The sequence below is a fragment of the Geotrypetes seraphini genome, chromosome 2 (assembly GCF_902459505.1).
Source record: "Geotrypetes seraphini chromosome 2, aGeoSer1.1, whole genome shotgun sequence".
Lineage (NCBI taxonomy): Eukaryota > Metazoa > Chordata > Amphibia > Gymnophiona > Dermophiidae > Geotrypetes > Geotrypetes seraphini.
The window spans coordinates 89,295,258-89,319,831 of NC_047085.1; the positions used below are offsets into that span (position 1 = coordinate 89,295,258).

General features: G+C 44.9%; 1 protein-coding gene across 1 annotated transcript in view; it reads left to right on the forward strand.

Moving 5' to 3' along the window:
• Positions 1-24,574, forward strand: part of PAG1 (phosphoprotein membrane anchor with glycosphingolipid microdomains 1) — a 147,061-nt gene that overhangs the window by 44,943 nt on the left and 77,544 nt on the right. Inside the window, exon 2 of the mRNA XM_033934977.1 lies at positions 16,601-16,652. The gene's annotated coding sequence lies outside the window, so the exon portion shown is untranslated. The remainder of the gene's footprint in view (positions 1-16,600; positions 16,653-24,574) is intronic.

Below are 24,574 nucleotides of genomic sequence, written 5' to 3' on the forward strand. Positions count from 1 at the left end.
CAGGTGTAGTAGTCACCTCTACTCCCGATGGGAGGAGAATGCGAGAGATATGGCGATTGGGTCGCTGAGGCCTAGTCAAGGTAGCCAGCAATCTACCATGCTTATTTCCAAAGGAGTAATAATGAAATTTAGCATAAGAAAGATAGCGCTGCGTACGTTCGTGCAAAAGTGTGTTCAAAGCAATTTGCGCTGCAGTCATCGCCTCTCTCGATAGAGAAGAGGGATGAGCTATGTATGTTCGCTTGGACGCACGATATTCCTTTTCTAATCTCAAAATCCCTTGAGAAATTATTTTTCTCTGAGCCACAACATAAGAGATGATGTCCCCTCTAAGTACCGATTTAGCTGCCTCCCAAAACAATAATCAGAGGATCCCGAAGTCCATGGCGAACCAGAGAAGAAAAGAAAGCGTGATCATATTGATTTGGGGCATACACCACCAGCAAATGATAGGAGCGGCCAGACATGGTAATTTTACACAAGAGGGTTCTCCCCGCTTCATCTCCAAATATACGCTCCACCCTGCCCGGGAATCCCTTCCTTATCAATAGTGCCACCCCCGCCTTCTTATTAGGCGAAGAAACTGAGATGACCTGCCCCACCCACCCCTTCTGTAATTTTGCATGTTCCAATTCCGTAAGTCTGGTTTCCTGCAGACAAGCCAAGTCAGCGTGATGGTGGTTAAGGCGCTGAAGTAGCTTCGTTCTTTTTATTGGGGACGTGATACCACCCACATTCCAAGACAATATCCGAAAGGTTTTACCCCCCACTTACCACAAAAAATGCACTATTAGAAGCAGGTTCACCATAGAATCCTCTCGGGCACCCAGCCCTCACCCAAGAGGAAGGTTGAAAATCCCCACCAGATATTGCAAAAAGAAAATACAACTCAGAAACACAAAGACACACTGGAATATACTGTAAATAAACCCCCTTTTCCCTCCCCATCCCCCCAACCCCAATCCCTCTCCCTCCCAACAATCCCCCCAAACCCCCACCTCTGCCCATCCCAAATACTACTAAAGTTCCCTAATGCCAACCGGGCAATAGGAAAGAAGATCACAATTATGAAGCCATCAAAGCCCCATCCCCAAAGTAAAGCAAGTAGTCAAATAGAGAGACATGAACTGCAGCCAGCTATAAGAAGCAAACCTGAAGCCACCTTTTTAGGTCAGTTAGTACTAGAAACCAGAATGTCCAGACTATTCAAGTTGGAGACGAGGAGGAGGGCTCCAGGTGGTTAATAAAGTCTCCTGCTAGAGATGCTGAGTCGAAAACGTGCCATTTTCCGTTTTGCTGGATTTTTAGCACTGCCGGATATAAAAACATGAAGCGGCGTTTCTGTTCAACCAGTTGAGCACAGAGGGGGTGAAACACCCTCAGCTTATCCATTAAGGCCGCTGAATAGTCCTGGCCAATCCGCACTGGATGAGATTCATAGGTCAAAGAAGCTCGCTTAGAACGGTATGCTCTCAGCAGTTCAACTTTGTGCCGGTAATTATGGAGTTTCCCGATCACTACTCTCGGCCGCTGGTCCGCCCCGACACGGGAGCCCACCCGATGTACCCGCTCAAACCGTGCGGGACCCAGAGAAGCAGGCATCGGCAGCTCACTAGCCAGCCATGACTCCACTACTGATAGAAGTACAGAATCAGCAATGTGCTCCGGTAAGCCTATAAATCTTAGGTTGCCCCTGCGCGATCTGTTTTCCAGATCCTCGAGTTTTTCCTGGTGTGAGTGTAGCTGGGCTTTGAGCGTCGCAACATCAGACGCCATAGAGGTGGCCTCGTCTTCTACCGTCGAAACTCTGGTTTCTAAAGCTGTGACTCGCGTGGAGTGATCTTCCAAAAGCGACTCCAGTTTGTTAAGTTGTAGTGAAATCTGCTCCATGCGAGGATCCAGGGCTTGTAGTATGACTTGTTGAAGCTCCGTGCGCATTTCAGATGTAAACATCGGGTTAGTTGCACGAGGCTCCTCCGCCATTTTTTCCTCTCCAGCTTTGGTCTTCTCACGGTCTTTTTTTGCGGTTTTGGAAGTCATGGCAGGCTGCGATATCGCCAAGAATCTGTCCATGTAATCGCGAGCCAGAAAGCTGGTAAAGATTTTGGTTTTCACACCGAATTTGTCTCAAATAATGAATGTTAAGGGAACAGAGCTCTGGAGCTGGCGAGAGGTGCTGCCGACAAGCTCACAGCATCACGTGATCCATTTTTGTGACTTTTAAAGACAGCCAAGTACCCTATAAGACCGCTGAAGAAGGCATTTTTATTTTGCTGAAACACAGCCTGTGTTGGGTCATTTGTATTTTATACATTATTTGATTTTTATCTTGTGAGTCACTTGTGACTGTATACGTCCTTTGTGGAATGTTTTTAAGATTATTGTTTTTAAGTTATTTGGACGCTTATTAAAATACAAACTGGTACATCATAAGAACATAAGAATAGCCTTACTGGATCAGACCAGTGGTCTATCAAACCCAGTAGCACGTTCTCACGGTGGCCAATAACATAGTAACATAGTAACATAGTAACATAGTAGATGACGGCAGATAAAGACCCGAATGGTCCATCCAGTCTGCCCAACCTGATTCAATTTAAATTTTTTTTTTTTCTTCTTAGCTATTTCTGGGCGAGAATCCAAAGCTTTTCCCGGTACTGTGCTTGGGTTCCAACTGCCGAAATCTCTGTTAAGACTTACTCCAGCCCATCTACACCCTCCCAGCCATTGAAGCCCTCCCCTGCCCATCCTCCTCCAAACGGCCATGCACAGACACAGACCGTACAAGTCTGCCCAGTAACTGGTCTAGTTCAATCTTTAATATTATTTTCTGATTCTAAATCTTCTGTGTTCATCCCACGCTTCTTTGAACTCAGTCACAGTTTTACTCTCCACCACCTCTCTCGGGAGCGCATTCCAGGCATCCACCACCCTCTCCGTAAAGTAGAATTTCCTAACATTGCCCCTGAATCTACTACCCCTCAACCTCAAATTATGTCCTCTGGTTTTACCATTTTCCTTTCTCTGGAAAAGATTTTGTTCTACGTTAATACCCTTTAAGTATTTGAACGTCTGAATCATATCTCCCCTGTCTCTCCTTTCCTCTAGGGTATACATATTCAGGGCTTCCAGTCTCTCCTCATACGTCTTCTGGCGCAAGCCTCCTATCATTTTCGTCGCCCTCCTCTGGACCGCCTCAAGTCTTCTTACGTCTTTCGCCAGATACGGTCTCCAAAACTGAACACAATACTCCAAGTGGGCCCTCACCAATGACCTGTACAGGGGCATCAACACCTTCTTCCTTCTACTGACTACGCCTCTCTTTATACAGCCCAGAATCCTTCTGGCAGCAGCCACTGCCTTGTCACACTGTTTTTTCGCCTTTAGATCTTCGGACACTATCACCCCAAGGTCCCTCTCCCCGTCCAATCCAGGTCACTAGTAGCTGACCCAAACCCAAGGGGTAGCAACATTCCATACTACTGATCCAGGGCAAGCAGTGGCTTCCCCCATGTCTTTCTCAATAACAGACTATGTACTTTTCCTCCAGGAAATTGTCCAAAGCTTTCTTAAAACTAGCTACACAATCTGATCTTACCACAACCTCTGGCAACACGTTCCTGAGCTTAACTATTCTCTGAGTGAAAAACATTTCCTCCTATTGGTTTTAAAAGTATCTCCCTGTAACTTCATCGAGTGTCCCCTAGTCTTTGTAATTTTTGACAGAGTGAAAAATTGATCCACTTGTACCCGTTCTATTCCACTCAGGATTTTGTAGACTTCACTCATATCTCCCCTCAGCCGTCTCTTTTTTCCAAGCTGAAAAGCCCTAACCTTTTTAGTCTTTCCTCATATGAGAGGATTTTCATTCCCTTTATCATCGTGGTCGCTCTTCTTTGAACCTTTTCTAGCGCCACTATATCTTTCTTGTGATAAGGAGACCAGAATTGAACGCATTACTCCAGATGAGGTCGTACCTTGGAGCAAAACAGGGGCATTATAACATTCATAGTCTTGTTAACCATCCGATCTTCTGTTCCACAATCTTTTTGTTGTCTTGCAGCATCTGAGCAGGACATTGATTTATATATGCAGCTTACAGAATACTATAGGTTATGCACTATCTCCCAAAACTAGGCACGAGCATTTCTACCTGGCTGGCACAATCACTCATGCTGAAGTGCAACAGACAGTGTAGGCATAACAATGAGCCAACAATGACCTACTTGAAATAGTAACTATGACCTAACTGTATTAATAGTTGTACTGATCTACCTGTACTAATAACTCTTATTGAATGTCTGTGTCAATCTGTCCATTGTAACTTTTGGGTAACTGACACAACCTTTTATAATGTAATCTAACCTTGAACTGAATAGGTGGAATCGAAAACCTGATTAACATAACATCTACTTTCTTTTATAGCAGTGGTTCTTAAATCTGTCCTGGAAGACCCCCAGCCAGTTGGATTTTCAAGATATCCTTAATGAATATGCATGAGATAAATTTGTATGCCTATTATCTACTTTATAGGCAAATCTCGCTCATGCCTATTCATTAGGGATATCTTGAAAACCCGACTGGCTGGGGGTCCCCAGGACAGGTTTAAGAACCACAACCTTATAGAATATGCACTGAACAGGGCAAAGACAGCCTGTCATTTTGCTGCGCCAATGCCAACCGACATAATCTTTACAGGACTACGAGGGCATGGGAGAAGTGACAGAGTAGTTCCAGACATTTGGCGAGGAAGAAAGAGAGACTGGACTGAGGTAAAGATGCTAAACCTACAAAGGAGGTAGATGGGAGGGGGTGCCAGAAGTGATAAGAGGTGGGGGCACCGAAACATTCAAGGTACTGAAGGGGATAGACTTAGTACATAAGGACAGGCTGTTCACCCTCTCCAAGGTAGGGAGAACGAGAGGGCACTCTAAAATTAAAAGGGGATAGATTCCGTACAAACGTAAGGAAGTTCTTCTTCACCCAGAAAGTGGTAGAAAACTGGAACGCTCTTCCGGAGTCTGTCATAGGGGAAAACACCCTCCAGGGATTCAAGACAAAGTTAGACAAGTTCCTGCTGAACAAGGACGTACGCTGATGGGGCTAGTGTCTGTTAGGGCGCTGGTCTTTGACCAGAGGTTCTGCCGCATGAGTGGACTGCTGTGCATGATGGACCACTGGTCTGACCCAGCAGCGGCAATTCTTATGTTCTTAAAGTAAGTTGGCTAAGGCTGCCACTATCCCTTGAGCTGGCTCTGCTTTCTCAGCAATTTAATTAACTTCTGGTCCCAGTCTTAAAAAGGACAGCCAAATTGTTTCCACTTTCCAATTATTAACCTAATTTTGCTGTGATTCATATTAACACCACTGAAATAGCCTTCCCGCCTTTTGTTCCTTAGAATAACTTTAACTTAGAGTTCTTTTGGCAGCCTTTGATTCAAGCCTTTGATTCAAATTCACTTCGTAGAATTCACATAAACAGCTCGACTCTTCATCCAGACGTTTTTAGATCATCTCAGCTGGTATGATTGGACACAGGTGGCCTCTATTTAACTTTAATTGCCTTGTTAAGGCAATTTTTGAAGCAGAGCTACTTTGGGTTTGCTGTGACAAAGGGTGTGCAGACTTAATGCAGTCAAAACATTTTGGTTTCACATTGTTAATTACTGTTTGAATATTTCTATTCACATTCAAAGTTTAGAATGTGTTGCATGGATTAGTAAAACAAACTCCTACTATATTACATTTTGAATTGTATTGTTTAGACAGCAGAATGTGGAAAATGTATAAAGGTATGAACACATTTGCAAGGCATGGTATATAAAAGTTTGACTAATCTGAAGGTGAGTATTAATATAAAATCTATACATTTTGTGTGTTTATAGGGGGGGTCAACACCTGCATCATTTTAGCTTAAAGTACAGTAAACTCTCAGTTATCCGGCACCCATGGGGATTGGTAGATGCCAGATAAATGTAGTTTCTGGTTGCTTGAAAGTTACTCTAAAAATAATTTCCCACCTCACTCTCTTTCTCTCTATCATCCCCCTAGCCCTAGTTGTAGGTCCAGCATCTATTCCTGCCGCCCGCTTTCCTGATCTGGGTCACTTTCTGTCCCCCTTCTCAAAACCCCCTCTTAACACACACACACACACACACACACACTTATGGGTCCAGCATCCATCCATTTCCCCTCCCCTGCCCTTCATTCTGCTGGACCCCCCCCCCCCCTTTTCTGGTGCACCTGTACTCCCCTCCGGGACTGCCCTTTCTCCCTCCACGTGGGTCTGGCCTCCTGGACCCCCTAACTTATCCAAAGTGTCAGCAGTCCTGACCCACTAACCCCCTCCCTCCCACCCTCACTCACCTGAAGCAACAGCAACAGTGGTCCTGACCCGCCAACCATCTCTCCCTCACTCGCCTGAAGCAGCAATGAGAAGTGTTGTAGCAGAGGAAAGGCCCTGCTGGGGCTGGCTGCAAGTAGCCTGTTCCAAGCGTTGCCTCTGCTAACCTGGCTGCTGCTTCTGCTTCGTGTGAGGGAGGGATGGGGGTTGGCAGGTCAGGACCACTGCTGTTTCAGGTGAGTGAGGGAAGGAGGGAGGAAGAGGGGTTGGCGAGTCAGAACCGCTGTCACTGCTGTTTGGGTGAGTGAGGGAAGGAGGGAGGGGGCTTGGTGAGTCAGGACCGCTGCTTCTGCTTCGGGAGCTGGAGGGAAAGAGGGGGGGGGGGGTAGATGAGGACCACTGCTGCTTCGAGGGCTGGAGGGAGGATGATTTTTTCTTTTCGTTTTTGCCGGTTGGGTGAGAGTGCAGGTTACTTGAATCCCAGATAATCAGGATTCTACTGTACAATGTTATATTTTAAATTATCTTATTTTAAAAAAAAAAATTGGTAGCCTTTCAGGCTCATTTTCAAAAAAGAAAGACATCCAAAAAGTAGCATAAAGGAACGGATGGATGTTTTTCTTGCCAAATATTTCCAATTTGCTCTTTTTGAAGCCTGTTTTCTAGATGGATATCTATGCTGTTCATCTGCATTACAAGAGGCATGGTGTGGGCAGGACTAGGGTGGGCTTATGTCTTAGACATTTTTCTGCCATTTTTGAATGTTTAAAGAATATGTCCTGAGCGCTATTTTGATGCTTGGGGCTAGACCTGTTTTAATAATGAATACGTACCAAAAGATATCCAAACTGACAGATGACCATTGAAGAGATGCAGGCATGACCCCCTATACTCCCCCAGTGCTCACTGACCTCTTCCCACCCCCCAAAGATGTAAATGAAACAGTACAGGAGCTGAGGCATGGCCAAATGGTAGAGCTGCTGCCTCAGCACCCCTAAAGCTGTGGGATCAATCACTGCTCCTTGTGACCCTGAGCAAGTCACTTAATCCTCCATTGCCCCAGTTACAATATAAGTATATGTATACTAGTGTTTAAGCCCGTTATATTAATGGGTATTAGAATATATGGCTGTCTGTCTTTCTTTCTTTCTGTGTCTCTCCCTGCCCCTGTCTCTTTTTTCATTTCTTTCTATCTCTCTCCCTCCCACTGTCTGTCTTTCTTTCTTTCTATCTCTCTCCCTGGCCCCCTTTCTTTCTGTCTGTGTCTCTCTCTCTCTGGCCCCCTGTCTGTCTGTCTTTCTTTCTGTCTCTCTCCCTGCCCGCTGTCTTTCGGTGTGTCTGTCTTTCGTTCTCGTGTGCTGCCTGCCTGTCTTTCTGTCTCTCTTCATGACCCCCTTATGTCTCCCCCCAAAGCAAACCAAGATTACTCCCTGGCCCCCTTTCCTTCTCCCCCCACTTCCCTGTGCTGCAGCAGCATTCCCCCCTTCCCTGTGCAGCAGCAACAGCAGCATTCCCTCCCTTCCCTGTGCAGCAGCAGCATTCCCCCCTTCCCTTTGCAGCAGGGTAGCAGCATTTCTCTTCCTCAAAGCCACCGCCGCAGCTCCTCTCACGATCCACGCCTGCATCGGAAGCCTTCTCTCTGACTTGACGTCAGGGAGGCTTCCGACGCAGATGCAGCTCGTGAGAGGAGCTGCGGCGGCGGCAACGGAATGAAGAATAACTTCAGTAAGGGAGCCAGCCAGACCGCGGGCCGCAGCCAGACCTGGGGGACCTGTAAGGCAGGAGGGGGGGAGTTGCCACCGTGGTCACCGCTGCCGTGGTTAAGGTGCCTCCACATGTGCAGTAGAAGGAGCCAGCGTCCACCGCTGGCTCCTTCTGCGCATGTTTGACACGGAAGCACACATCATGGTGGCAGGGAACGGCGTTGTTAGTGTGCATGCGCGCTTAGGGTTTTATTATAGAGGATATATAAACCACTTTGAATGTGTAACCACAAAAAGGCGGTATACAAGTTCCTTTCCCCTTAGATATCAGTAGCTGCAGATATTATGCCCAGTCCTAGTAGAGTAGAAAGCAGTTCTCTGGAGTAGCCTGGTGGTCAGTACAGTGGACTGCAGAGAATGGGATTCAGGCCCATAGTTATTTATTCAATTTTCTATACCGTTCTCCCAGGGGAGTTCAGAACAGTTTACAAGAATTTATTCAGGTACTCAAGCATGTTTCCCTCTCTGTCCTAGTGGGCTCACAATCTATCTAATGTACCTGGGGCATTGGGGGGATTAAGTGACTTGCCCAGGGTCACAAGGAGCAGTGTGGGTTTAAACACACAACCTCAGGGTGCTGAGGCTGTAGCTTTAACCAGTGCGCCACACTCTCCCCTATCTTGCTCTTAACTACCTTGCTTGTTTTGGAAGGCGTGAACCCACCAAAAGCCTACTGTACCATCATATAGGTGACACCTGCAGGCATAAGGGTTATTGGTGTGGTATATAGATGGGTCCAGTAGGTATTTGGTAGGCTCACCATATACTGTAAGGGGGTTATGGTGATATACGTATATAAGAACATAACAATTGCCATACTTGGACAGACCAAAGATCCATCAAGCCCAGAATCCCTATTTCCAACAGTGGCCAACCTAGGTCCCAAGTACCCAGCAAAATACCAAGTCGTAAAACAGATTTTATGCTGCTTATGCTAAGAATAAGCAGTGGATTTCCCCAAGCCATCTCGATAATGGTCTATTGACTTCTCTTTTAGGAAATTATCCAAACCTTTTTTAAACCCCGTTAATCTAACTGATTTCACCACATTCTCTGGCAACAAATTCCAGAGTTTAATTACACCGTATGAAGAAATATTTTCTCCGGGTTGTTTTAAATCTACTGCATAGTACTGGGTTTTTTCATGTGAAGTTCACTTCAGTGCCCCTTAAGGTGCCCCACTGCTTTGCTGTGATGTCTATATGGCTAGTATACTACAAATGCTGTCCCCTCCTACATTTTGATGGTTTATTTTGTGCATTTTTCTTGTGTTGTTGTTTGTTTGTTTGTTTTTTAAATAATTCAAAAAGAAACGCACATCTGAAAAATTACCATTTTCAAAAAAGCAAGATATATGTTTTACAGTTTTGAAAATGGGCATGTTTTGATACTGTTTTGTGCATGTTTTGCAAAATGTCCAATCTCGGATTTGGATGTCATACCGAAAATGGCCCTTTTTATGACCCTCTGAATTTATATGGAATAAATAAGAATTTGAGGGAACGTTTGCAGGTAAGAATTAGAAAAACAGGGCTCTTTTGAGTATAAAATCAATTGCAAAGGCTCAGATCTCCTTCAGCCTATAAGCATTTCTGATGCCTATAATATAATGATCCATAAAATAATCAAGGACTCCTGCCCACTTAAATCACACTCAGCAAGCCAGCCACCAATATTCAGTGACACTTAACTGTCAGTGCAACTGAATATCAGCCAACTTTAATCTCGACAGAAGTAGAGTATTCTGGGGATGGAATTAGAGAGGAGCCAAGAGTTATATAGGTGCTGGTAGTATCCAGTATCGGAGCCTGCATAGCTAAGCAGACAGGAAGGACTCCACAAAAAATTGGTCTTAACTCTGTCCAATTAGCACTGAATATCAGCTGGCATCCTTAGAGCTTCCATGTCCTAGTATCACTGCTCATTTGCCCCTTCCCTCCTGGTCCCCCCTACATGACCCAATTCACCCTTCTACTCCTTCTTAACATGTCTGACCCCTTCTCCCAGTCCCTCAAGCCCAAAAATAGATGACCTTCCCCATGACATCCTGCACCCCCTCCGGCAAAAAAATCCCAGTAGGCCTCCTGGAGCCTACCTTAATTTTGTTGGTGATCCAGTGGCTAAGTGAGGAAGTTGAAAGAACAAAACCTAGTTGTACCTCCTCATGGCAGCTTTTGCCTAAAAATAGTGGCCATCTTTCTGACAAACTGCTGCCTCTTTTTTCTAGAAAAATCTGTTCTTTCTGGGCCGCTCTGCTTGCTCCTATTTTCTTAGCCATTACCACTGTAAATTTGGACCTCAATCTCACCCTTCTGCCTGTCTTCCAGTCAAGAACTCTTTCATCCAATCAGGATTTTATTTCCTCGTTCTTTAATTTCTTCTTGTGTTGGCACTACCATTTCAGTTTGGCAGTTTCCTAATCTTCCCATTTGAGATTATGTGAGGGTATAAGCAGGACTTTACTGAGCTGTAAACGTGCTATGTGCCACATGCCCCTTAGAGCTCCTATCCCACCCCCTGCATCGCAACCAAGCATGGAAGGCAATGGACAGGACACAATTTTGAAGCTTCTACCTCAATTGCCTTGTACAACCACACTGCCCTCACATAGCTTGCTACCGTGCTGGTTACAAGTGAATTATCTCTTGATAGACTACATATTGGGAACCATCTGTACAGTTTACAATTCAGATATAAATAATATCTATGAATTAGAGGACAAGGAACTCCAATAACATTTAAAAAGAAAAGAATAGATAGAGTTATCATAATACTATTCTGTGCACTATGGATTCCAGCCCTGCCTCAGTCTCTCAAAACTAATTTGTGTAGGTAAACATTAATTTCTGAAAGACTTTTCAAAAAAGTAAGTTTTCAAACCTGCTGGGAACTTTTAGTCAAAGCACAGATAATAGTGTAAGTCAATGGTTTTTAAACCTGTCCTGGGTGACCCCCAGCCAGTCGGGTTTTCAAAATATTCTTAATGAATATGCAGGAGTGAGATTTTCCTATAAAGTAGGAGGTAGGCATGTAAATTTCTGTCTTGCATATTCATTAACATTCACACTAGGAGTACACTTGAAAATCACTGCTTGTGTGTAAAAACTTTCCATCAAAAAACACAAGTCCTGTGTTTCTTTGCGGATATCTTGAAAACACAGGTTTAAGAACCACTGGTGTAAGTTATTTCACTAGGTAAGTCCAGTTAAGCTAAAGGTTAAAGAACCTATGATGTACACCACTTTGATGGCTTGCAGGTGATATATAAGTAGGGTTGCCAGATTTCCTCTTTAAAAAGAGGATGCCTAGCCCCACCCCATTCTGCTCCAGCCCCACCCCCACACAAACCTCCCCAAGCTTGTGACCACGTCTGGAGGGCCTCTGCGCATGCTCGGACATTGAGGCGATGATGTCACGTGCATGTGTATATGACATCACTGCATTGATGTCTCTAGATGTGGCTCCAAGCTCAAAAACATCTAAAATCTGGACAAACTGCCAGGTTTTGGAAATCCCTCCGGTCACTCAGACAGTCCTCTAAAAAAGAAGACATGTCTGATAAATGCTTAATCACATCCAGACATTTCTTTCACTCTCTCTCTTACACACATACATACACTCACTCCTCCATTCTCTTCAAGCCACAAACCCTGAGTACCCCAAAGTGCTAAATCTAAAAATGTACATTATTCACTTTCACCATTGGTCCTTTACAAGAAACCCTGTATAAAAATGTGGCAAAACTAGAAAAATGAGATTTACTGAAAGTATTTCTGGTATGTCTGTTGGAAGAGGTCAGAATAGTACAAAGTGATTCCTCATGATTTGTTAATGGTCCAGAGGACATACCAGAGACCTTTGAAGCACAGCTGTGCTCGCTCACAGTTCATAGTACAGCACTGCAGGAACTCGGCTAGTCCTGAATGCAGCCAAGTTCTTTCCAGATTTCAGTATTCTGTGTGTGCTGAAGGCAGGAGCCACACTGGGTTATTCTTTGGACTGGAGGCAAAATCTACTGTAGGCCAGATGGACTTCTCTAGATTTTTATTGGCTGCAAGGAGGATCTATTCCACTCTGTATAGGCCAGGGGTCTCAAACTCAAAGCCTTTGCAGGGCCACATTTTGGATTGCTAGGTACTTGGAGGGCCTCAGAAAAAATAGTTAATGTCTTATTAAAGAAATGACAATTTTGCATGAGGTAAACTCATTATAGTTTATAAATTTTTCCTTAATTGCTTCTGATAATTTCAGCTTTACACAGCTGAAAGCAGTGCAACATGCAGAAAGTGAAAAACTATCAAAGTATCAACTGCAAGAGACAAGATTTTGGACCAACTATTTTGAGGCTCTCGGTATTATAAAGAATGATTCTTTATAGAAAACTTGTGCCTTAAGTGTCCAGCGTCTGCAACCACCTTCAGCTCTCACCTCCCCCTGTACCGGACACACGCACAAGCTGCACTGCCTCCAATAGTTATCTAACATTCTAGAACATTGTCCGCCTCACTGCTGTAACCTCATGCAAGAGCTTTCCTTCATCTGTATGCGATTGGACTCTACCTCACAATCGCGTACAGACGCAGGAAAGCGCTTGTGTGAGGTTACAGCTACCGCCGGACACTTAAGGCACAAGTTTTCCATAAAGAATCATTCTTTATAATACTGAGGGCCTCAAAATCGTACCTGGTGGCCCGCAAGTTTGAGACCACTGGTATAGGCTAATAAAATGGCAGGTATGAGCCCCAAAACTTGAGCAACTAGGCAATCAGGAATGCTGCCCCCCCTGCATATAAGGAAGGGGTAGTATTTGTTATAGATAGGCAAACTGGATAGACCATATGATATTTATCTAGCATCATTTTTTATGTGGCTCATCATCTGATTTCTGGTCCTACCCTAACTCCCACCTTAACCCATTCCTTGTATCTTCTGTTCTAATGCTACTTTTTGCTTTCTCCTATCTAATTTCAAGGCTGATAGGCTGGGATAGTTATACCAGGCTATAATCTGTTCAGCAAAGACAGGGTAGGAAGAAAAGGAAGGGGCATGGCATTTTACGTTAAAGATCATATTAGTCATACAATTGCAAGATCTGTAGGGTAAGGAAGAGGCTCTGTGGGCCAATCTGAAAAGAGGGAATGGAAAATGCATTTACATTGGCGTGATATGTAGGCTTTCTTTACAGATAGAAGACGTGGACGTAGATTTAATATAAGACATTCAGAATATAGCTGTAAAAGGGGAAGTATTACAGGTGATTTTTAACATGCCAGATGTTGATTATGGTATCCCTACTGCAGGGTCTACTAGAAGTAGGGAGCTCCTGGATTCTCTACAAGGAGAACTGTTCCAGCAGTTTGTAATGGAATCCACGTAGGATGCAGCCATACTGGATTTAGGGGAAGATTCTCAAATGTTTGTGGTAAAATCTGATACAGGCTGCTGTCGTGGCCGCTATTGTAACAATTTCAAAAAAGCAAGTAATTCTTTAAAAACTGTGCATGCAAATGAGGTTTACAGAGTCACAGGGGACCGCTAAATTTGCTTGTGCCAATCGTTGGTGATAGCAGTTGGCATATGTGCAGAATAAACCCACAAATTAAAAAAACAAATCGAAGATCGACAGGAGGGATGCCCACGCCCTCCCACCACCGCCACAAAGCAACCTACCCAAAACACACACACAGCAGTGGGAGGTAATGCCCATTCCCTCCCACCACTGCCGTAAAGCAGTCTCCCCCCCGACCGGGCTGTGAAAGGGATGGCCCACTCCCTCACACCACTGCAGTCAAGCAACCCCCACCCAGCAGTGAGAGGGATGCCCACTCCCTCCTGTTGCTGCTATCAAGCAACCTGCCTCTGACACTCCCTCCCCTGGTAGCGGGAGGGATACACATTCCCTCCTGCCGCTGCCATAAAGCAAACACCACAACCCCTGGAAGCAAGAGGGATGCCCACTCCTTCCCGCTGCTGCTGTTGTGGCCCCAATGTCTCCCCCCCTTACCTTCAGCCAAAGGGATGCCTAATCCCCATGGCCAGCAGGCCCGCCTCTTCATAATGTTGGGTCTTCCCTTCCCTGGTGTATCCTGGGATACACTGGGGAGGGACCTAAGGCTTTGATTGGCCCAGGTTGCTTAAGGCCCCTCCTATGTCTCAACAGCAGATTATGGACTTTTCCTCTAGGAACTTTTCCAAATCTTTTTTAAAACTAGCTACATTAACCGCTTTTACAACATACTCTGGCAGAGCTTAACTATTCTCCAAGTGAAAAAATATTTCCTCCTATTGGTTTTAAAAGTATTACTCTTTAACTTCATCGTGTCCCCTAGTCTTTGTAGATCTTGATGCAGTAAAGGTGGAGGTGTGGTAGACCCTGATCAATTTTTCAGAAGATTGTGTTCATGAGGAACTAGCTAAACTATGGGTGGACAAAGCGATGAGGCAGGATGGTGTACATCCAAGGGTACTGAAAGAACTTAGGGAAGTTCTGGTGACTTTGCTGGCTGACCTTTTCAATGCTGCTCTAGAGTCAGGAGTGGTACTGGAGGACTGGAGAAGGGTAGATGTGGTCCCTCTCCACAAAAGTGGAAGTAAGGAAGAAGTAGGGAACTATAGGTTGGTAAATATGACTTCTGTGGATGTTGCAGTGGATTACAAGACCTGAAGCAACATGGATTCACTAGAGGCAGGTCTTGTCAGACAAATCTGATCAATTTCTTTGACTGGGGGACAAGAGAATTAGATAGCGGGAATACGCAAGATGTGGTGTCCTTAGATTATAGCGAAGCCTTTGACAGTGTTCCTCACAGGTGTCTAATAAGTAAACTGAGTGCCCTCTGGATGGGCCTTAAAGTGACGACTGGGTCAGGAATTGGTTGAGTGGAAGGTGACAGAGGGTAGAGGTCAATGGAGATCTCTCTGAGGAAAGGGATGTTACCAGTGATATGTCTCAAGGTTCAGTTCATGGCCCTGTTCTTTTTAACATTTTTGTAAGTAATATTGCTGAAGGGCTGTCAGGTAAGATTTTCTCATTGCAGATGATACCACAATCTGCAATAGAGTAACACACCCCTGAAGGTGTGAATAAAATGAGGAACGACCTAGTTAAGCTTGAAGAATGGACTGAAATTTGGCAGCTAAGATTTAATGCTAAGAAATGTAAGGTCATACATTTGTGCTGCAGAAACCTGAGGGAACGGTACAGTTTAAGGGGTGAAGAACTTTTGTGCACGAAAGAGGAGCAGGATTTGTTGTGATGATCTTAAGGTGGCCAAACTAGGTTGAAAAGGCAATGGCGAAAGCTAGAAGGATGCTTGGGTGTATAAGGAAAGATATGGCTAGTAGGAAAAAGGAGATATTGATGCCCCTGTATGAGACTCTCTGGTGAGACCTCATTTAGAATAATGTGCACAGTTCTGGAGACCGCACCTTCAAAAAGATATAAACAGGATGGAGTAAGTTTGGAAGTAGTCTACTAAAATGGGATAAGACATATGGAGACAGACTTGAAGATCTCAATATGTATACTTTGGAGGAAAGGTGGGAGAGGGGAGATATGATAGAGGCGTTTATATACCTATATGACATAAATTGCATGAGGCAAATCTCTTTCATTTGAAGGGAAGCTCCGGAATAAGTGGGCAAAGGATGAAGTTAAGAGATAATTGGCTCAGGAGTAATCTAAGGAAATACTTTTTACAGAAAGGGTGGTAGATGTGTGGAATAGTTTCCAGGTAGAGGTGGTTGAGACAAAGACTGTCTGAATTCAAGAAAGCCTGGGACATGCACATGGGGATCTCTCAAGGAGAGGAAGAGATAGTGGATGCTGCGGATGGGTAGACTGGATGGGCCATTTGGCCTTTACCTGCCATCATATTTCTCTGTTTGAAGTACTTGACTTCTTGGTTTCCTGTCTTTATTGTAGGGTTTTTTTCCCTTTATTCCCTTATTTTATTGTATTGTGAACCACTTTGCTACTGTTTGTGAAAGGCAGTATATGAAAAGTAATAAAAAAAGCAAAAAAAACCCCTGCAGATGGAAATGTACAAGGACAGGAATCTTTATTAAAACCATATAAATTTGTAATCCTTTGAAAATAACTCTCATATACATGGCATGCGGACCCTACACGGTCCGTGTTTTGGAGAAACACTCCTTCCTCAGGGGTCCGAGGTGTCCAATATATCACATGCGGAAAAGTTCACATTCCATGTATATGAGAGTCAATTTCAAAAGATTACAAATTTATATGGTTTTTAATAAGGATTCCTGTCCTTGTACATTTCCATCTGCAGTTTCTTTTCTGCTTTTGGTGTTTGTTTTTCACTGCAGATTCATTGGATTTTGCTTTGCTTTGCTTTATGAAAAGTAATAAACCATAAATCTTCTGGTACTTTGGCCTATTTTTAGGGAGGAGGAGTTTTTTACAGTGCATGAATTAGTATGTGCTGTATTGAAGCAATAACATTTTAACCTGTGTTTCATTCTTTTCCAGTTTCTTCAGTGGCAAGGATTGTATGATATACTGGCGACAGCATTGATATCAGGTAGGAAAAACATGTAGCATAACAGGCTGACTACAATATTCCAAAAATGTAAAAGGAATAATGTATGTTGAAACAGCATTTCTGCAGGTATTGTGTTATGCTAGATCCTATGAAGCATGGGTGCAGCTCTTAGAGGTTTTAAATTAAAATCAGCTCACTTGACCAACCAGTTTTTATACTAAAAGTATGTTAACATCTGATTGATTTATTTATTTAGTAAATTGGCATAGCTTTCTTCCCAGGAGACTTTAAAGTCAATCATTAGTTAAGAAGGAACAAGGGTAAAGAGTGCAGTGCTTGCTGCAGAGCTTAAGGAGTCAACATTGAGCCAGTGGCTACAGCATTCAGAAAACCTGTATATTCAGCACTGCTATCTGGATAGTCATTGGCACTCGAAGTACTGTTTGTATGGTACTGACATTTATCATGTCTCTTTTATCTAATTGTTCTGCAGTGCTGATCTTACTTCATATTACAGGCAGTCCCCGGATTAAGACGTTCGACTTACGTTGGACTCATACTTATGATCCGGAGTTGTACCTCTCCCTTCCTGTGCCAGCGCACCCCTTTTCCTCCATTCCATGTCCCAACGCACCCCTCGTCGTCCTTCCCTCCGTTCTGCGTCCCAAATTCGTGCCTCCCTCCCACAGGTGTTTACCTCCTCTGGCTGGCTCCCTCCTCCCAGCCACACTTCTCCTCACAAAGCCCTGAGCAGCGGCTCCTGTACACAGTCTGCGGCTGACCCGGAAGCCTTCCCTCTGTCATCAGAGGGAAGGCTTCTGGGTCAGCTGTGGGCCGCAGGTAGGAGCCGTGGCTGCGGCTTTGCGAAGAGAAGTGTGACAGTTGTGCATGGATGTTGTGCACAAGAATACTATGAAAAGTCCGCACTTCTGTGCCTGACTTTAGGCATGAGCTCTTATGCCAGCCAAATAGCTGGTATAAATACTCACGTCTAACTGCAGGTAGTTAGGCATCTAACTGCTAGTATTCTATAACCTGCATGCATAATTTCTAGGCATGCACTTGACCCACTCATGCCCCTCCCAGGTCCATACCGCCCTTGTAGTTGCACACTGTGGAAATTGGGCCCCCATTTCCATAATGCAAAACTACAAGGGCGGTATGGACCTGGGAGGGGCATGAGTCAGGCACGGAAGTGCGGACTTATCCTAGTATTCTAGTGCACGACATCCATGCACAACTGCCATTTTATATATATATAATTTTTAAAAAATTATTTATTATCATTTTATTTTATTGATGTATTTTAATATAAACCGCCTTGAATTGTGCTGCAACTAGGGTGGAATATCAAGTTTAATAAGTGATAAATAGAATTCACACTTAGTGCTCAAATATTTGGCACCTAAATTTAGGCAGCTTTTATTGACTTTACCCCATAGTACCACAGATAGATTTATCCATATAATGGTGGTCAATATATTGATAGGTCTCTCTGAACATCTGGTTTGGAGGGATTAGTCCACTATGCCTAAGTATGTCATTAGCCTCCTTCCAAGGGTGGGGGGGAGGTGAGAAAGAGAGAAATGTGTCTCAAATTATATGACATATTTAAGATGAATCCTCTTCACTCATTATGGGGAGAATCCCCTCTGCAAATCTTAACTCTTCTCCTCCAGGCCTCATCTACTAAAGATCTTTTTCCCATGTTCTGTCTAAGAGGCAAATGTTTGGTGCATGCACTTCTGTGCTCCATGTTGGTCTTTACCTGCAAAATATTATTAAAATTAACTACTAATTGGAAAGCTGGAATTTTATTACAGATTGAATGGATAATAATTGTACAGGCTGTGAGCCCAGGGGAGTCCAGTTCAAATCCTACTGCAGCTCATTTTGATCCTGGGCAAGTCACTTAACCCCAAGAGAGAAAGAAAAATTCTGTTCTAGATCAACTCTTAATTATCCAAAGCCCTGTCTTCGGCCTTTAACTAGGTTCAAGTTTAATTCAAATTAGTTTGTGCATCTCTGAGAACATGCTGAATTGTGAGATGTGAACTTAAATCAAATGTGTGCTTATATGCATCAAAGAGGAAAGAAAGGGTATTCATTAATGCTATTATGTCATGTCATTATGAAAAGAGGGTAACTCTTGAACGCTGGTTAAAGATACATTATATTAGCCCCCCAAAAAGATTTCACAGCTTGGTTGATGACCCTTATGTTTACATACTGTGATACTTTTTGATTAATAGTTCTCTGCTTCCTTTGCCTTATATTGCACAAGCTGTCAGTTCTCCCCTTTCTCTGCTTATAGCTAAGTTGCAGGTGATCCTTTTTTATTGCAGCAACTTAATGAGCCTTTGACAAGCTTTCCAGAATTACCCTTTCTTCACCAGATCAGTGGAGAAACATGAGGTTAAATAGTACAAACTCTACTAGGTCTTAGGTTATCTCTGTGATTTCAGTTTAGTGAAAGAGATAGACAGAGATAATGAGACAGTAACACTTTGCAGACCAAAGACCCTGTTTCTGATAGTGAGAAAGTCAATGTCTCTATTGTGTCCTGTTGTGTCAAAGTGTTTAATCATTCTAATTTTAAACTTTTTCTGGTTCCCCTTCCTGTAATTTTTAAAGGTTCCTTTAAACACCTTTAATGTAAGGTCCGTAGGGGAGTATGATCTTCCTTTAAGAATTGTTCACCTATTGAGCTGTCCTTCTGGGATTTTTTCTATAATATTTTTTCTGTTACATATACACAGGAGTCCGTACATTAGGTGATCAATTTTTGCTCATGAACCACTTGTAGAAGGATGTCAATCACATCTTTCAGCTCCTCCTCCGTCATCAAGTTGAGTATAGCTCCCTCTTCAGTTTTCCTTCTGCAGGCAAACTAAAGAAGAGGTGTTCTGATCTGCTCTGTTAGTTTTTATTATTTTTGGGTCTTTAAACTCTGTTTTTGAGAGGATTTGGTGCCAGAGGACTCCATGAGGGCAAACTGCAGCCTGCAGGGCAACCCCCCAGTTGTATCTGATGAGCCTGCCTGCTGTGTGTTACTTCGTAGATTGGGGTCTGTTCCCCTGGGAACCTGCTTACCTTCTAATTTATTAGAGGCTTGAGCGCAGGCTGTGGGGCTCCTGTGTGAACCCTTTTGAGTTTCAGGGAGCCAGCTGCATTTTATTCCTCCCCCCCCCCCCCCCCCCCCGTCACACCGCAAGAATTTGTGGAGGTTGAGCCTTCAGTCAGTTCTGCTCTGACTGGCAGTCTAAATATTTCCAGGTCTGGACTGTTTCACAAGAATTCAAGGCAGAAAGTTCTCTCCACTTCAGTTAGAGTGAAGCAAAGCTGGCACAGGCAGGCACCGAGTACAGCCCATTATTTCCTATGGGAAAATTGGGGGGGGGGATTAAAAAAGTTGAATGTAAGGAAAAGCACGGACAGACCAAAATAACAGTCTGATTCAGACTATGGTGTCATACCAAGTAAGGAACATACCTCAAACACCCGTACTAAAGGTCACACCCCAAGTCTTTCTGGGGTCATGAATAATATCACTGGTACTTGATCCTTACAAAAATATTTTTAATTTATTATTTTTCAAAACTTAATTTCTGAATATTTTCAATTTTCCAATTCAGACATGTTAGGAGAAAAGTATGAAGCATTGCAAAAAAGAAACACTTAGCTTTGATTGACCCGATGGAGAGTCTGACATTTCACCAAGGCTTCCTCAGGGGTTTAGTATCTCAATCGCTTCTTAGTCCACCAAATGAACATCTTAATGTAAATAAATAGCCTGTATTAGACATAAAAATGCTTGGTAAGTATACTGGAAAGAACCTGTCCTATAAACAATGAACAAATACTCACTGTTCTTTGGCAACATTCAGTCCAACATTGCAGCTGAATATCAAAATTTGAGGTACGTTCCTTACTTAGTATGACACCATAGTTATTTTGGTCTGTCTGTGCTTTTCCTTACTATTGTGATTGTCATTTCCTACGGACCAACTGTCTGGCTTCTGCTAGCTCATTCAGAGACAGGGTCCCCCACCTCCAAAACCCCTTTCCCTGAGCTTTTTAAACTTTCAAGAGAGCCCCCACGGGCTGTTTCTGGCACAATTTTTCTGATGGCAGCCATCTTGGATGTTAAACAATCTTTCTTTCTAAAGCCTCCATCTGCCCCATCTGCCTGAAAACCCGTTGATTCGGCTCAGAATGACTGGAATAGAGTCCTCAGGCTGTTCTACCCCTATATCATTCCAGTTTGGAACTGGATGGTTGACCGAAGGGCATCCATGCAGCATGGCACATGCAAGGGAGGGCAGGAACCTTGGGTTTAGCCTTCTTTGAGTCCTCTAGGACTGGCGAACCATAAGGGGACTGAGTGGTAGAGAAAAAAATCTCTCCCAGAGTCCTCAAATAGTAAAGGCAATTGTGTGGACACTGCAGAGTCCAAGAGAAGTCAGTCTGAGGTCCTGCCCAAGGATTTACTCCAGAATTTATGAATCTTCTGTGGAAAGCTTATTTGATGAGTCTGGGATCCACTGCACTGCCTGGGGGCAGGCCGGTATCAGACCGGGGAGAGATGCCTCTTTAGGAGGTCTCTCCGCCGTGTAGCAGGCAGGCTCTCAGCCGATGTGACCAAGCAGAGAAAGACTGGGAGGATTGGAGATCAGGCTCCATGCCTTTTTTGTCCCAGGGCACAACTTCCTTCCTAGAGGATTCTGGTTCCCTGTGAGGGACTGGGAGTTGAGAGGTGATTGTTGCTCTCGACCAGGGAGACGATCTGTTGGTGCAGCAACTGTTTTGTCGGCTACTATCCTACTTGTCATTATGGATGCGTTCCGGGAGTTGAAGTTGGAGCCTCAACAGTCATCCACATCACAGTGCACAGTCATGAGCATCAGAAATCCTCAGACCACCTTTTTTCCCTCGCATCTGGACATTAACCTTACTGGTCACCTTTAGGTTATGTGACATAAGAATTGCCACTGCTGGGTCAGACCAGTGGTCCATCGCGCCCAGCAGTCCGCTCACACGGCAGCCCCCAGATTAAAGACCAGTGCCCTAACCGAGACCAGCTCTACCTGCGTTCGTTCTGGTTCAGCAGGAACATGTCCAACCTTGTTTTGAATCCCTGGAGGGTGTTTTCCCCTATAACAGATTCCGGAAGAGCATTCCAGCTCTCTACCACTCTCTGGGTGAAGAAGAACTTCCTTACATTTGTACGGAATCTAACCCCTTTTAACTTTAGAGAGTTCCCTCTCGTTCTCTCTACCTTGGAGAGGGTGAACAACCTGTCTTTATCTACTAAGTCTATTCCCTTCATTATCTTGAATGTTTCGATCATATCCCTTCTCAGTCTCCTCTTTTCAATGGAGAATAGGCCTTTACTGTTGCTCTTACTTTCTTACCACGCCATTTGATAAAACAAAAAACTATTTACTAACTGTCCTTAAAGGCCTTGATTATGGGTGTACACGGGGTTTGTCATTCATTTGCTAATGTTTTATTTAATTAGGTAGGTAAGCTCCATTCCTAGATGAATACTGAGCTCTGGGCTTGATTAGCACTTAAGGCTGCTGGTAAATGAATTATTGCCTTCGAGGCACTAGCAGTTCACTGCTCCCCCCCCCCCCCCCGGGACACCAAGGAGTGAGGAGGAAAAGAACGGGATTTCCTTTTAAGCATTTTCAAGACCATTCGGATTTGGCATTTTTAGAAATTATTCAGAAAAGAAGTTTGTGCCTAGCAGTGGTGATGCCGAACTTTGTTGCAGATTATTGGAAATGTCCCTGGACATTAATGCTATTGTAACATGTTTGATCACAAAGTTTAGTTTGAAAATACAGTAGATGCCCATCAGAAGAAGTGCAGAAGCGGCCAGTGCAGAAATATGTGCATTAGAACCACTGACCGTAAGGTGTCTAACTCGAGCTTTTTGTTAAAAAAATAAAAATTACTGCCAGGAAGAAATAATCAATGAGCCTGCAGATTGATGTCATGTTGAAATCGAAGTAGTAATCTGCAGCTTATTGCAGAATGGCCACATTCCTGTCGGTGCTTAAGCACTAATTGCCTAATGCACTGAAAGGGAGTGGAGAATTTGAAAGCAAAAAGAGTCATTGGGTCTGCTTTGTCCCCTTTCCCCTGGTAGTCTAGCAGCCCCCCCAAACTGAACCAAATCAAACCAATCTGACTCCATCTCTACCCCTAGGAAAACAGGAGATACCAACTTCCCAAACCTAGGGTCTCCTTCGCTGTTCTATTTTCCATCTCTACCCCTGACATAAAACCAAAATACCCTGATAGTCTAGCAACCCCTTCTTCCCCACCAAATCAATCTGATCTGATTCCCCTTCCCATACACCATGATGTACAGTACAGTGGTGCCTCACACAACGAACTTAATCCGTTCCAGGAGCAAGTTTGTTATGTGAAACGTTCGTTGTGTGAAACGCGTTTTCCCATAACAATACATGTTAAAAAAAATAATTCGTTCTGTAGCATAAAATATGCTAAGATGACATAAAAAAAGATAAATTTTTGGTTATTATTTTTATTTAGATACATCTAAAAACATAATTGTTTTTTAAAACAACACACATTTTTTAAATTTAAAGACAGACTAAGTAGAGTCTAATTTTACAGTGAGAGAGAGCAGAGTCTCAGCGGCAAAAACTGGGACTTAACTGTTCATTTTTTTTTTTTTTCTACCGTGTTTCCCCGATGATAAGGCAGGGCCATCAAATAAGACAGCCCCCCCTTTTTAGAAAAAAATGTAAAATAAGGCACCCCCCCCGCAAATAAGCCACCCACCGATACCTGCGCTTACCTGAATCGGGTGGTACGGTGGGTGACTCCGTGTGGTCCCTGGCACCCCCGACACGATCGGGGCAAGAGGGAGCTCAAGCCCTCTTGCCCCCCCGACTCCCCGACACGATCGGGGCAAGAGGGAGCTCAAGCCCTCTTGCCCCCCCCGACTCCCCGACACGATTGGGGCAAGAGGGAGCTCAAGCCCTCTTGCCCCCCCCCGACTCCCCGACACGATCGGGGAAAAAGGGAGCCCAAGCCCTCTTGCCCCGCCGATTTCCCAACTCCCCGACAATATCGGGCCAGGAGGGAGCCCAAGTCCTCCTGGCCACGGCGACCCCCTAACCCCACCCTGCACTACATTACGGGCAGGAGGGATCCCAGGCCCTCCTGCCCTCGACGCAAACCCCCCCTCCCCCCAACGACCGCCCCCCCCAAGAACCTCCGACCGCCCCCCCCGCCGACCCGCGACCCCCCTGGCCGACCCCCACGACACCCCCAACCCCCTTCCCCGTACCTTTCTGTAGTTGGCCGGACAGACGGGAGCCAAACCCGCCTGTCCGGCAGGCAGCCATCGACGGAATGAGGCCGGATTGGCCCATCCGTCCCAAAGCTCCGCCTACTGGTGGGGCCTAAGGCGCCTGGGCCAATCAGAATAGGCCCGGGAGCCTTAGGTCCCTCCTGGGGGCAGGGCCTGAGGCACATGGTCGGGTTGGGCCCATGTGCCTCAGGCCCCGCCCCCAGGAGGGACCTAAGGCTCCCGGGCCTATTCTGATTGGCCCAGGCGCCTTAGGCCCCACCAGTAGGCGGAGCTTTGGGACGGATGGGCCAATCCGGCCTCATTCCGTCGTTGGCTGCCTGCCGGACAGGCGGGTTTGGCTCCCGTCTGTCCGGCCAACTACAGAAAGGTACGGGGAAGGGGGTTGGGGGTGTCGTGGGGGTCGGCCAGGGGGGTCGCGGGTCGGCTGGGGGAGCGGTCGGAGGTTCTTGGGGGGGGGCGGTCGTTGGGGGGAGGGGGGGTTTGCGTCGAGGGCAGGAGGGCCTGGGATCCCTCCTGCCCGTAATGTAGTGCAGGGTGGGGTTAGGGGGTCGCCGTGGCCAGGAGGACTTGGGCTCCCTCCTGGCCCGATATTGTGTGGGGAGTTGGG